General features: G+C 43.2%; 1 protein-coding gene across 10 annotated transcripts in view; it reads left to right on the forward strand.

The window, feature by feature from the left end:
* The window catches only part of MIPOL1 (mirror-image polydactyly 1), a 197,276-nt gene that overhangs the window by 3,716 nt on the left and 180,506 nt on the right, over positions 1 to 13,054 (forward strand). For 7 of the 10 annotated variants that reach the window (XM_037393500.1, XM_037393504.1, XM_037393511.1 and 4 more), the window contains exon 1: positions 1,388 to 1,500. The exons of the other annotated variants lie outside the window; for them this stretch is intronic. The gene's annotated coding sequence lies outside the window, so the exon portion shown is untranslated. Of the gene's footprint in view, positions 1 to 1,387; positions 1,501 to 13,054 lie in introns of those variants that run through there. 10 annotated transcript variants of the gene reach the window in all.

Raw genomic sequence — 13,054 nt, forward strand, 5'->3', positions numbered from 1 at the left:
TATAAAAGTATGTTTGGTAAAGTATTTTCATGAAGTCGTAATACTGCTTTGCAGGGTGCCTGTGAGTGTTTAGTCATAGTTTAGCAATGTTGTGAACTGAATAGATGTTCCAAGCTTGAAAAGAAATGTAGCCTTTGGTCATTTCAGACCAAAGGTTAGAGAAAAACAACGGGTTTATTGCTACTGAGAAGTATGGGAACATAGAAAATATACAGAGAAGTGTTAATAAAGTGTTAAAAGACTGACTGAGACACTAACTGCAAAAAGGAATAATATTCGGGTATAACATTCAGTTATACAGTTTGCATGCATCAGCAAATAAACAGTAACTTGAATTCTTTGATCTATGTAAGAGCAGAGTGGGGATTGCTGTGGGAATACAGAATAACTCCCTTAAATTAATAAACTTCGAATGTGTTGACCTTTAAGTAATTAAAATCTCAACTTCAATGTTTCATTAACATTTGCCTTCGTTCCCTTGGTTTGGCTCTTTGAGACTGCGGCTCAATAAATATAGCAGGATCATCAAGTCTCCAGTGTTCTGTATCATCAAAAAGCAGATGCTGAAACACCGCTACTTTTTTGTTCCAGAGATGTAGGGGTCCCAGTGCAACAACCTTCCCTTTGACACAAAAAGCAAAGCTAGTATTAAGATGGACTTGCAGGAGTTCAACAGTGAAGAGGATGTGGAGCCGATCGGAGGGTGCAGAAACCTCTTGGTTAGGTTTGTTTTCTGCAGGAGGTGTCACTGCAACAAAAAGGTTTACAGGAACAAACTGACAAATAACATTCAGCCTGCATGTAATTTACACAGAAATACGTTTACAGAACAGGGTGGCACCTGCTAGTGTTAGGAAACTTAAGTTTGTCTCACAGTATCCAAACCCCAAACCTATTCACCTGAACGCAAATTCTCCAGCTGAAAGTCTCTTCCATACGGCACATGGCCCTTGTTCCCCATCCGCCCCTCCCTACCCTCCCGCAAAGGGCAACTTGCCCATCACGCAGGTTTCCATAAGCATTTCTGGGCTTAATCCCATTCCCACGCGGCCTCTTCCCAAACCAGCACCCACGCACCACTACGGCCTCCTCCCTCCCGAACAGCCCTGGCGGTGCCTTGCCCCTCCGTCTGTGGTTGCCCTACGCCTCGGCAGCGATGCCGCCCCCGGCCCGCCTCCCCCGCGCTCCCCCTCAGACGGGAGAGCCCCATTCCCGGCGCGGGGGAACGCGCCCGCTCCCCGCAGGAGCCCCGCACGGCCCCGCGGCCCTGCGCCGCCTCTCCCGCCCGCCAGGCGGCGCCACCCCTGCGCCCCAGCCCGGGGGCCCGCGCCGCCCAGCCCCGCCCTCGGGCCGCGGCCCCGCCGCTGCGCGCTCCCGCGGGCGGCGCGCGCCCGCTTCTCCTCCCGCCCCGGCCGCGGGGTCCGCCCGCTCCGCGGGCTTTGTTGTGGAGGCGGCGGCGCGGGGCAGCCCGCACGCAGGCAGCGGGGGAGGAGCGCGCAGGTAACGGGCTGGCGGGGCGCTTCCCTCGGCGGCCGCGGCCCGGTGAGGCCGTGGCTGCCCCGCGGCGCTCGGGTTTGAACTTGCTCCGTTTCCCGTGGCGGGGCGCGGCGGCGGCGGCGCGGTCCCGCCGAGGCGGCGTTCGTGGGGGCCGCCGTGCCCTCGGCGCCTCCCCGCGGGCGAGCGGCCCGGCCTCCCCTCCTCCCCCCGCCTCCGGGGCCGAGCCGTCGCCGCCCGGCCTGCTCCGCCGCCGCCGGGCCCTCGCCCCGCTTCCCGGCTGCGTGGGCCGCGACGGCCGGCCGGCGCAGCCCCTCGGCTGGGTTCCGTTACCTCCCGCCTCCCCGTGGCCGCCGGCCGCCCCCGGCTGGCCCGACCCACCGCCCGCCGGGCGCCGGGGGGCGCGGCTGGGGGTCCGCGGCTGCCGGCCCCGCCGAGGGAAAGGGCGGCCGGGCCGGGGCGGTGGCTCGGCGGGTGTGTGTGGGAACCGGCCGCGAACAAGTTCACAGGGTCGGTGTGGGGTCTTTAGTGTCAGGTGAGAGCAAACTGTGGAGGGTGCTGAGAATAGCAGTAATGCATTAAAAAAAAACAAAACACCAAAAGGAAGAAAAAAGAAAAAACAAACAAAAAAAACAAACAAACAAAAAACCCACGCCAAAAATCTTGCGTGAATAAAGTTTGCAATCTGGGCTGGTTTCGAACATTTATGACTTCGAAAAAAGCTCCTTAGGAAGTCTCAATGAGTCATACACCTGGGCTCCTAATATAAGTAGGTTCCACACTAATCTGCTTTCTTGATAGTGTTGTGAAGGTCTATTTCGTTTGAGGAAACAGTGTTTTTTCAGTGTGAGTGGTTTGGAGGAAAAACATTTGGGATGTGTACCCAGAAGCCCGCTTTATCCGAGACAGCGCACCCTCCAATGTTTGCCCACTGAACGATTGCACCCGGGTCTAGGTACAGCTTCAGCGGCGTTGAGGTTGTTGGAGCTGGGTGCTGTAGGAGTTTGCTCGCCCTGGGTCCAGGAATTCAGTGGGCCCTGCCATGACATAGAACTTGATGAAACATTTAAAAAGACACTAACTACGGTTAGAACGATCTTAAATTGCAGTGCTTTAATCATGAAGGAAAAATTAGTTAACCGCAGCAGTACATTTCTGGATCTGCAGATCTCAGAGCTGCAGATTCGGGAGGCTGTGGCACCTGTGGGTCGTGGGGAAATGCAGCAATGTCCTTATCTCGTTCTTGTACCTGTCCTTGAGCATCTGCTCATGGCCAGTTTTGCTCTGGGTATATACAGCTTTGGTTCAACCTGAAACCACCTATTTTGGATTATTTGCCTATTTAAATACATTATGGCACCAACTTAAATATCTTGTGAGGTTTAACGAGTTAAAACTAAGTCATAACAGTTAAACACGCTATGTTGTGTGGTAGTTCTGGTTTTGTTTCATTGTGCTTTTAAGTATAAAAAATGTAGTTATTCATTACAACGTACTTCAGCTGTATAAGGTGTGTGAGACTGGGCCATATACACCAGTGAGGTGCCATCAGCGTGACGGCCAAGAAGTCTTTTGCCTGTCGCCGGTACAGGGATTAGCACTGATTTCAGGCTGTTGAAAGTGATAAATGTGCCTTGCCCATCCAGCTAAGAAGTTACTGCAGTTTTGGTTGCTGTATGGAAAGTAGAGGGACTTGGACTTAAAATTATGTACAGGATTTTAGAAATTAGGGACAAGTTTTGGGGGAAGGAGGTGGAGTTTTGAAGCTGTGCAGTTACTGCTGCATCTCATCACTGGGAGTGACAGCATCATCGGGGAGCTCTCCTAGGACCTGGTAAATCTGCCTGTGGAGAGGACATACAGTAGCAGAATATCTATTTTCCTTTATGGCCGTTTTTTCACGAGTATTAGATGTTTTGTCTAGTTTTCTTTTAAATACTGAGACTGATAAGGCTCAAACCAAACTAGCTGATCTCATAGTCAGTTAGATTAAATACTGTCTTGGATCTAGTAAATGATTCCTTATTGTTGGCATTTGTATATACCCTTTCTGTAGCTATTACAGGTTTTCATATAGCGATGCTGCAAGTTCTGTAGAGTCTGATTCCCATTACAAACTGTGATGGGAACTGCGCTGCCCAATAGTAGTGGAATGAAGCAAATGAAACTTTAAAAATCTGTTCCCCGGTTTTCATGTGATAACTAATTAGACTTGCTTTTGTTTAGTTTCAGGATTCACTTAATTTCCCTTTTAATTACTTTGGAGGAGGAGATGTTACTTTTCTTCTTTGTGTTCTGTTATTCCATCTCTCTGCTTGTTAGAAGTCATTCTAGGTGATGCTAATTTAGAAATGCAATACTATGGTGTTACCCTCCTTTCTTGACCGGTAAGAAATAAAACAAGCTTCTTCTTTCTCTTTCAGCAAGACAAACCCAATGCATTGTATTACTGGCAGAAACAGGAATACAGTGCTGATGCCCCATGGCCCAGATCTAGCTTTTTGCAGTTGTGGGGTTTTTAGTTTTTGAGGTTGCCTAGGTTAGCAAAAATGCAAGGAAGTTTTCAGAGCTTGGTGTAAGAGGCTAGGGGAGGGGAGAAAATGCAAGTTTGGTAATTCTCTGTGGAAAGAATCATTATTCACTTGAATTGAAAGCAAGAAGGTGCACATGAGCTGAGTATGAAGGGGGAGAGGGTCCTGCCTATTGATCACAGTTTTGTGTAAAATCAGCCACGTGAACTTGAGAGATCCTAAATAATCTTTTTGCTACCTACCACCTCTTAAAATTTGTAGGCTGCAAAATGTATGGCAGAGTAAATGCTGTGTTAATTGTAGCATGCAGATAGTGAAATGTCTTTAAGCTATGAATTGCTGATCTGACTTGATGTTCACTTTAGTGCAGACCTTCCAAATCTATGCAGAGGCTTCTTTTCACTTTTACATCTGTTATCCTAGATGGGCAACAGATGTTTTGAAAATTACTTTTAAAACAAACAAACAAAAAAACTCTTCTGGGCTGCAGTCTGTTAACAAATTTAACTACAGGGTAATGTTGCAACTGGCAGATATTCCTGACCATACAATTGCTGGCTTTTTGTCTTTTCCTTTTAAAGGAAGATGGTTTTGAAGGGGTAATAGAAACAGTACTGAACCCTTTTTTGCAGAACAGATACAGCTATGGAAAGAACTAGTGTGTATACTCATTTTTTAAAGATGAATCTCTGCTTCCCTGCTGCTTTGATCCACCTGTTTTTTAAGTGATATGATGGTTGGAATGCTCCCTGGTAGCCTCGTGAGCCATGGTACAGAAACTGTAACAGCAGGCTTCTACTTTCTGTGATGATTCTTAGTGTGGACTTTTGTCTGTTAAGGACAGGTTAAATGCAAACTGGCGGTTTCTGCAGAGTGGCAGCCTTTGGCATGTTGAAGAATATTACGTATTAGAATTTTTAAAATATTTTATGTGTCTGTTGGGTTTGCATTGCAAGGTTTTGGTAGTGGGGGGCTACAGGGGTGTCTTCTGTGAGAAGGTGCTGGAAGCTTCCCCTCTGTCTGATGGAGCCAATGCTAGCCAGCTCTGAGATGGACTCACCACTGGCCAAGGCTGAGCCCATCAGCGATGGTGGTAGCATCTCTGTGACAAAAATATTTAAGAAAAGAGGGGGGGGGTGGAAATCTGCATAAGAGCAGCAGTAACCAGAGAGAGAAATGAGAATATGTGAGAGTGATAACTCTGCAGACGGCAAGGTCAATGAAGAAGGGGAGCAGGAGGAGGTGCTCCAGGGCGCTGGAGCAGAGATTCCCCCGCAGCCTGTGGTGAAGACCATGGTGAGGCAGGCTGTACCTCTGCAGTTAATGGAGATTAATGGTGGAGCAGATACCCACCTGCAGCCTGTGGATGACCCCACACCAGCACAGGTGGATGCCTGAAGGAGACTGTGATCCCATGGGAAGCCTATGCTGGAGCAGGCTCCTGGCAGGACCTGTGGCCCCACAGAGAGAGGAGCTCATACTGGAGCAGGTTTGCTGGCAGGGCTTGTGACCATTTGGGGGACCCAGGCTGGAGCAGTCTGTTCCTGGACTGTACCCTGTGGGAGGGACCCACACTGGAGCAGCTTATGAAGAACTGCAGCCTGTGGGAAGGACTCACATTGGAGAAGTTTATGAAGGACTGACTCCCATGGGAGGGACCCCATGCTGGAGCAGGGGAAGAGTGTGAGGAGTCCTCCCACTGAGGAGGAAGGAGCAGCAGAAATAATGTCTTGTGAACTGACTGCAACCCCTATTCCCCATCCCCCTGTGCTGCGGGTGGGATAGAGAATCCAGGAGTGAAGTTAAGCCTGGGAAGAAGGGGGGAGTGGGGGTAAGTGTTTAAGATTTAGTTTCATTTCTCGTTATTCTTCCCTGATTTGATTGGTAATAAATTAATTTCCCCAAGTTGAGTCTGGTTTGCCTGTGGCAGTAATTAGTGAATGATATCTTTCTGTCCTTATCTTGACCCACAGGCCTTTCATTATATTTTTTTTTTCTCTGCTGTGTCCAGCTGAGGAGGGAAGTGATAGAGTGGCTTTAGTGGGCACCTGGTGTCTAGCCAGGGTCAACCTACCACAATATGAAATATTGCCGGGATAGATTTTTATTGTTTTCATAGTATCAGTGAATAAAATATTTTTTGTTTAAAAGTTCACCTGTCTTGGTTACAGTTCTCTCAAATGAAAAGAATTTCTTGAGCCTTTTTGTATGAAATATGAAACAAGCACTTTATCTGTCCCTAGTACAAGTAACAGAGACATGATCATTTAAATTGAATGCCAGTGGATAGCTATCATATAGTAGTATGTGTTGTTTATGTTTCCTTTGTATGTACTGGCCATCTACATTTGAGAACAGCTTGTTGTATTTACTGTGCAGCATTACACCTGGCTAAGCCTTGTCAAACATGTCAGGCCTATTTCATGCTTTTCAGAGGAATTAAAACTCAGTAGTTCAGTTAATTATTTTGAAAGCTAGAGTTGTGGCACCTGTGACCTGACCTATGGTCAACTTTGTTTGCCACCAGAACACATGTAGAACTTGTTTTCTTTTTTTGTTTACTAGGGCTTTTCTGTTACATGCATGTAAAAGAGTTTAATGGTTCAGGTGCCAGTGGGAGGCTATTTGGACATGGGCTGTGAGTTCGGTGTGATACATGTGCCAGATAACTTGCAGGGATGCTTCTGTGGGTTCTGGAGTAGGGAACGGGATGAAGGGCTCCGTAGGGTCTGTGCGCAACTCTACAGGCTGTTTGCCATCCTTGTTGCTAAAATGTATTCTGGAAATTCATGTTGAAAAGGACATACAATTCTGCTGGCAATTTTATGTGTAGTTAAAATTGTCATCAATATGTTGCTCTCAGTTTTAGCAGGGAATAAGGTAATAAGACTGGCTCATAGTGTCTTCTCTGTATTAGAAAGAAGTCAAGAAAGTGTCTATGGTATCATTTTGCTAAGTATCACTTGCTGGAGTAGCAAACCAAGGAACAGATCCAACTTCCCTTTAAGTGAATGGCAAAACTTCCATTGGTCACAGCAGCACGGGGTTACGCTGTGGGTTTAGAAGAAATAATTGGTAATGAGTTCAGCTCCTGGAGGGCATTAATTTTTGCACCATGAAATCCATAGTAAATTGAGTTAAGGAGATCCACATAACATGCTGGTAGACAAATGTTATCCTTTCTGTCTTTTTAAGTAAATCTGTTGAAGACAGAATTTGATCTTTAAGTTCTGCGTTCATTTAAATAGCAATATTCCAGCTAGCTATGCACTAATTTAAATGTTACGTGTGAAATAAATTAAAAAATCTAATCTGTTTCAGTAACAGAGTATTAGGACAAAGAGGATTAAAATACTTGGTTATTGATTAGCTCTTTGGAGGGAGGGGATGGTAGTTCCTGTCAGGATTTGTGGAATGAGAGCAGGGTTGTGTCTGAACCAAAACTGTTCTGAAAATGCTGTGGGATGCTCTCCTGTGAGAGAATTTAACATGGGATCAAAGACTGCTGTACTTGACACAAACGAACTGGATTTTTAATGGTGTTTTTAAAATGTATAAATCTACTAATTTATGTTGATTTAGACTTTAGCTTATAAATAAAAATGTCTGCTTGTAAAGACAGTATTTAGTGCTGAAGAATTGCTTTATGGTTGTGTGGGTGTATGAATTACACTTGTGGGACCAGGCTAGAAATTGTCATTAGTTGCCCATTTAAAAAATGAATAGTACTAAGCTTAGATTGGCTTGAGGAAAGGGAGGAGGGCTTTCTGAGGCACAGCAGTTGATATGTATGGAAATGAGAAGTATTAAAATATTTCTTTTTTGCGGAGCGTTTACACAAAATATTATTGCGCGTTGTTTCGGTTCTTAATACAGAAAGTTAAATATGTATACATTTTTGTGTTATGAACACTGATGGTTTTTTTTAGACATCCTTGGCTTGTTTCTTTTGGGAGTTATCAGCTCTGCTTTAACTTTGTCATTACGCTCTTTCCAAATGTATATATTTGACCCCCTCTTTTTGTTAACTCTAATGTCTCAACAGGTGAGGAAGTGGAACCATTCTTAGTGCTTACATATTACATCTGATAGTAAAAACTGATATTTTATTTCCTATGTTTTATAGATTTTTTTTTCCTGTGTATTATAGAATTAACTTCATTTTAGAAGCTTAATTGGCTGCCCAGAAGGTAAGCCTAGTTACCAAGAAAAATGGTAACTTGGCTTGTAGCGGAGTGGAATTAGAGAACTGAGAATACTAACTGAGCATAATTTAAAAATTATTCTGAGACATTCCAGTGGCCACTTCAATGCTATTGAAAGAAGTTATGCAAAAAATGAATGTGTTCTTTTTTAAGCATTCATTTCTCTCAATAATGGTATGATACATAGTTCTATATTTCCTTCAAAACAGCTCGTCCTGTTTGAGAGAGCTTAGATGGTGAAAAGTAAAGACGCATACCTAATGCAGTGTCCTGTCTGGATATTGTTCTTTATGCTTGTTGTAGTTGCCTAAATTATACCCACTCTATAATAAAATTATTAGTACTGATATAATAAATCTATTAGTATTGGTATTTATAGTTTATTATAAAATTATTAGTATTACTTTTAGAAAGGCATAGTTCTTTTTTCTCAGGTACAGTTCTTGATTTCAAATTTCTTTGATTTACAATTTGCTTTAAGATTCTGTTTCTCAATGTGTTGTCTTTGTGGTTCAAATTCAAGTAAATTTCAGGTTCTATAGGATTTTGCAGCATTAGGTGCTCAGTAGGTGAGAATGTGTTAACTTGGTTATGTACATTTTTAGATACAAGTATGAGAACCAAAGCAGTATTTTTCATCATGTTTTTCTATAGTGTCCTTGTTTATGTGCACACATACTAGGCAGTTTTTCCATTTTCTGTTATAGCAGAATATTAGGATGTGGTTTTCCTTGTGTGAAGTTTGACATAAGGACTGTATGACCAATTTGCTCCTTGGTACCTTCCTTGTAATGAAGAAAATGGCACTGTGAAATATCCACCACAATTTTAAGATTTGTCGAATGTTTTATAGCTCTTTTTGTAGAGCTACAAAAATGTGTTCTGATTTTCAATTTCTTTATTGCAAATTACTAGAGGAGTGATACAGATAGTACCATAGACATTCAGTTGCTCAGTGTAATCAAAGGAAGACAATCAAATACTCGGATACCAATTTCAATCTGTTTTCACAGATGCTAGTTGACTTTTTTCCACTTTTGGGTGGGTTTATTTTCCCCTTTCTGCTAGTTGTCAGGATATCAAGAGCTTGCTGACAGTGTAAACAATCTAAGATAGAATAAAAATTAGTCTTTAGGTAGTTAAATATCTCTGTTCCCATGATCTATATCTGAAGAAAAACAAACAGTATTTAATAAGTCTGTATTCTTGGATCTGTTTGTAATGATATTTATTTTCGTTAGACCACAGGAATCTTGAAGTTAAACTTTTCTCTTTGCACCTGATTATGTATGATGAAAAAGGATGTAGTCCCACACCTATATCCTTCTCAAGTGTAGCCTGCATTGATGTCATTGTTCCTTAAAGAGACATCAACCACCCCATACTTCTGCTCAGTTGTATTTTAAGATGCGTTTTGATTAAAATTTGAATTTAGCAAGTGAAAAGCCATCTTCAAGGTTTAAGTGTTGCTTTTCCTTCAAGTTAAAATGAAAAAAGAAAAAAAGGCATCATTCTGTTCTCATTCTGTGGTGTTATGCAAGTTCATTGGAGGAGATTGTGTCAATTAGTCTCTTCAACTATCATTTTAGGAGGACAAACTAAATTGGGAAGACTGAGCCCCGGGAGGAACTGTGTGAATTCCCTGGTGTCCCTGTTCACCAGTTCTCCCTGCCTCATAGGATATTCTGTAGCACCTGGCTCTTACTACTCCTCGCTCCATTCCTGTCTCCCTGCAGTGACCATCTGTTCATTGTTTCCAGGTGTTCCTGGCTAAATTATTCTCATCTTTTCCCTATGTATAGGTACAGCGTGAGGGATGGGAGGTATTTCTGTGATTCCCTTACCCTGACCCCATTGCTTATGAGCCCCCAAGAGTATGGAGCCCCACTTAGCTGCCTTCAACATGGTGTTGAGTGTGGGGCAAGGTGTTTAAAGAAAAGAGTTGGGGAGCGGCCGTGGAGCTCTGTCTCTTCTCTTGCACCATGTCTTGCTAGACAAGCCTTGGAGGACAGAACTGGGGTGACTAGTCAGCCATTTGTTGGCTCTTGCCACCTAGTCACGGTTGCTGCTTGGGCAGGCAATCTAATTTCTCAGCTGTTGCTCCACCGTCACCACAGTAAGCCTTTTCTAAACAAGCTCAAGTAACTACCTGAACGGCTGCACAGAAGTGGTAGCGCTGCTGCCTTCTGTTCTGACTTCTCTTCTGCAGCCTGAGCTCAACAGGCTTGGCAGCTGGGCACAGAGGGTCCAGGGGAGGAAAAGATACTATTTTCACTGCCAAACGTGAATTGAAGGCAGAGTGGAGTTAGTAAGGCAGGGGCTAAATGGCTCAATTTGAGAAATGCTGCATGTGACAGCAGTAGCCAAATTAATCTTCAAAGTCAGACATATTATAGCTGCATGAGCTTCAGTGGCTACAGTACAGAAATACCCTTGATGAAAACTGATGGCAGTCTCCTACTGAAACATTTTTGCTTCTGTATGTTTGAGGAATCTCCTTATTTTAAGAAAGACAACCATCTTTAATGCCTTAAATTGTGCAGATATGCAACTGATTTTTGGTAATTTTTCAGAGTAATGTGTTTGCTTATTTGCTTAGTTTAAGAAGGATCGATAAAGCTTTACATCTGGATTGGGAGCGTATAGTCATATGTTGCTTCTTGTAGGGAAAAGCTAGTTCTTTAGAACAGTTTTTTAGATACATTTCACAAATACTAAATGATAATAGAAGATTTCATATATGTACAACTGTTTCTACCCCTTCATGGTTTCACCATGGTTTCAACCATGTGTGAGTGCATGTATTTTGTTGACTGTTTTCTTCTGAATTAGTAGAGTTTTCTGAATATCCTGATTTCATTAGCAAATGAAGATGTGAAGCAGCTGTTGAGGTTTTAATTTTTTTTTCCCTCCAGCTCTTCCCGGGGGTGTGCAGGACCACAAACCGGTAGGTAGATGGAGCTCCGTGCCAACAGCCAGCCTTAAGCAGGCTGGTGAGAGGACCTGCAGCCTCTCTTATCTGCAGAGCCAGGCAGGAGCAGCTTCTTGAGCATGTATCTGTAATATGGTTTTTTCATATGTAATGAATGAGCACGGGTTTAAAATTAATGTCCAGTATTAGCTGTGCAAGTCAAGGCAATGAGCGTGTGCTGAGATGCTGAGGGACAGTTTTGCGTTGTTCACAGTGGGCAGGCAATCAGGTGAAATACCCTGATCTGTTCTAGAGCACTGCGAGTATGAGAGTTTATCTGATACACCACACGTTTTCCCTTTTTACTTAATTTCTGAGTCAACTGCTTGTCGTTAGGCAAGTCTTGGTTGAGAGCATCGAAAATGGGGCCTGTGGGAAGCTCTTAAACTCACAAAGCAGAAGAATTTGCTTTTAAATTTAAGTTTTGGGTTTGTGTTTTTCTCACTGATTCTAACTGCTGATACATTTGCAACTATATGTCTGAGTACTGAAATTTGTTGAATAGTGCAGTTCACAAATTCAGAATTAGCAGCAGCTAACCTTGCATGTTCCCAGTCTTGCACAGTGTGTGTCCACACCCTCAGCCTAGTGCTGTGTTACGCAGTTCAACTGATACAGTGGACTTGGTTTGTTGACATCTGGGGGGGGGCACTTATAAAACTGTGAAGAATGTGCAAGATACAACTTCCTTTAGAAATAAATTTACTTGATAGAGTTTTGTATGTAGACAAGTTACTGAAGTGTGAAAACAGTTCCTAAATAGCAAGCTGCTAATTTTATTTGAAAATATGAGATAAAGTTCTTAAGATTATCCTACTTCCTCCCTTTAAAATTTTAGAGATAAGAGGTAGATTTTTATTCTTGTTGTGTGTGGGGATTGTTGTGTTTGTGCCAATAAGTATGTACTTGAAAAATCTGACAGATTAAGATTATTCTGTGATTGTAACAGGTGTGCAATTTGTATAACATATATCCTGCATTTCTTATTTGAAATTCTAGATGACTTAATGTTTACATTTCAAAACAATGGGAAGGGTGTGAGTCTCTGGTGTTCTTGCTCTGACTAATATTTCTGTGCAATAACACTCCTGTATAGTACTTTATATCCCAAAAGAAAAATGAAGTAATTCTCAAAGCCTGCAGATTTGTCTGATGAATAAGTGAATACTGAGCTAAGTTGCAATCTGAAATAATCTTTGGGAATGTGTTTCTGCCTGCTGTTCATCATGCACGTGGAACTGGCATTCAGATGTCAGGGAATGGGGTTAAAAGTGTGATTGTGAAAGCGTTTGTCAGAAATAAATGATTGATTTAGAATTCTGCTCGAATCTTATAATTTGGTTTGCTTTATTTGTTTTAATGGTAAGTAGACTCTTTTGCTTATGGTTTGCAAAAATGAAATTACAGATTTTCTTTAAATGGCACACAGCAAACTGCAGTACCGCATTCCAATCATTCAAACTCAAGTATTTGTTGCACTTTGAAGAGGGAGCTCTAGACAGTATTCCACCTTGTTACTGTTTCAGTGCATTTAGAAAAACAAACACAAACCGCAACTATGAACATGCTTGTGCTTTGGATGGAGAAAAGAAAAACAGTCGTGTGGTGGGTTGACCCAGGCCAGCAGCTCAGCACCCGCTCAGCTGCTGGCTCACCACCACCCACAGCAGGATGGAGAGAGGCTAGGGAGAGGGGAAATGAGAAAACTCACAGTTCAAGACAAAGACAATTTAATAATCAAAAGAAAAAGAAGAAAGGAAAAACAAATCAAAAAACAAATTATGCACATAGTCACCACCTCCCACCCACAAGCATTCCAATGCCCAGCTAGTCTCTGAGCAACAGCTGCTTTG

The sequence above is a fragment of the Falco rusticolus genome, chromosome 7 (assembly GCF_015220075.1).
Source record: "Falco rusticolus isolate bFalRus1 chromosome 7, bFalRus1.pri, whole genome shotgun sequence".
Taxonomy (NCBI): domain Eukaryota; kingdom Metazoa; phylum Chordata; class Aves; order Falconiformes; family Falconidae; genus Falco; species Falco rusticolus.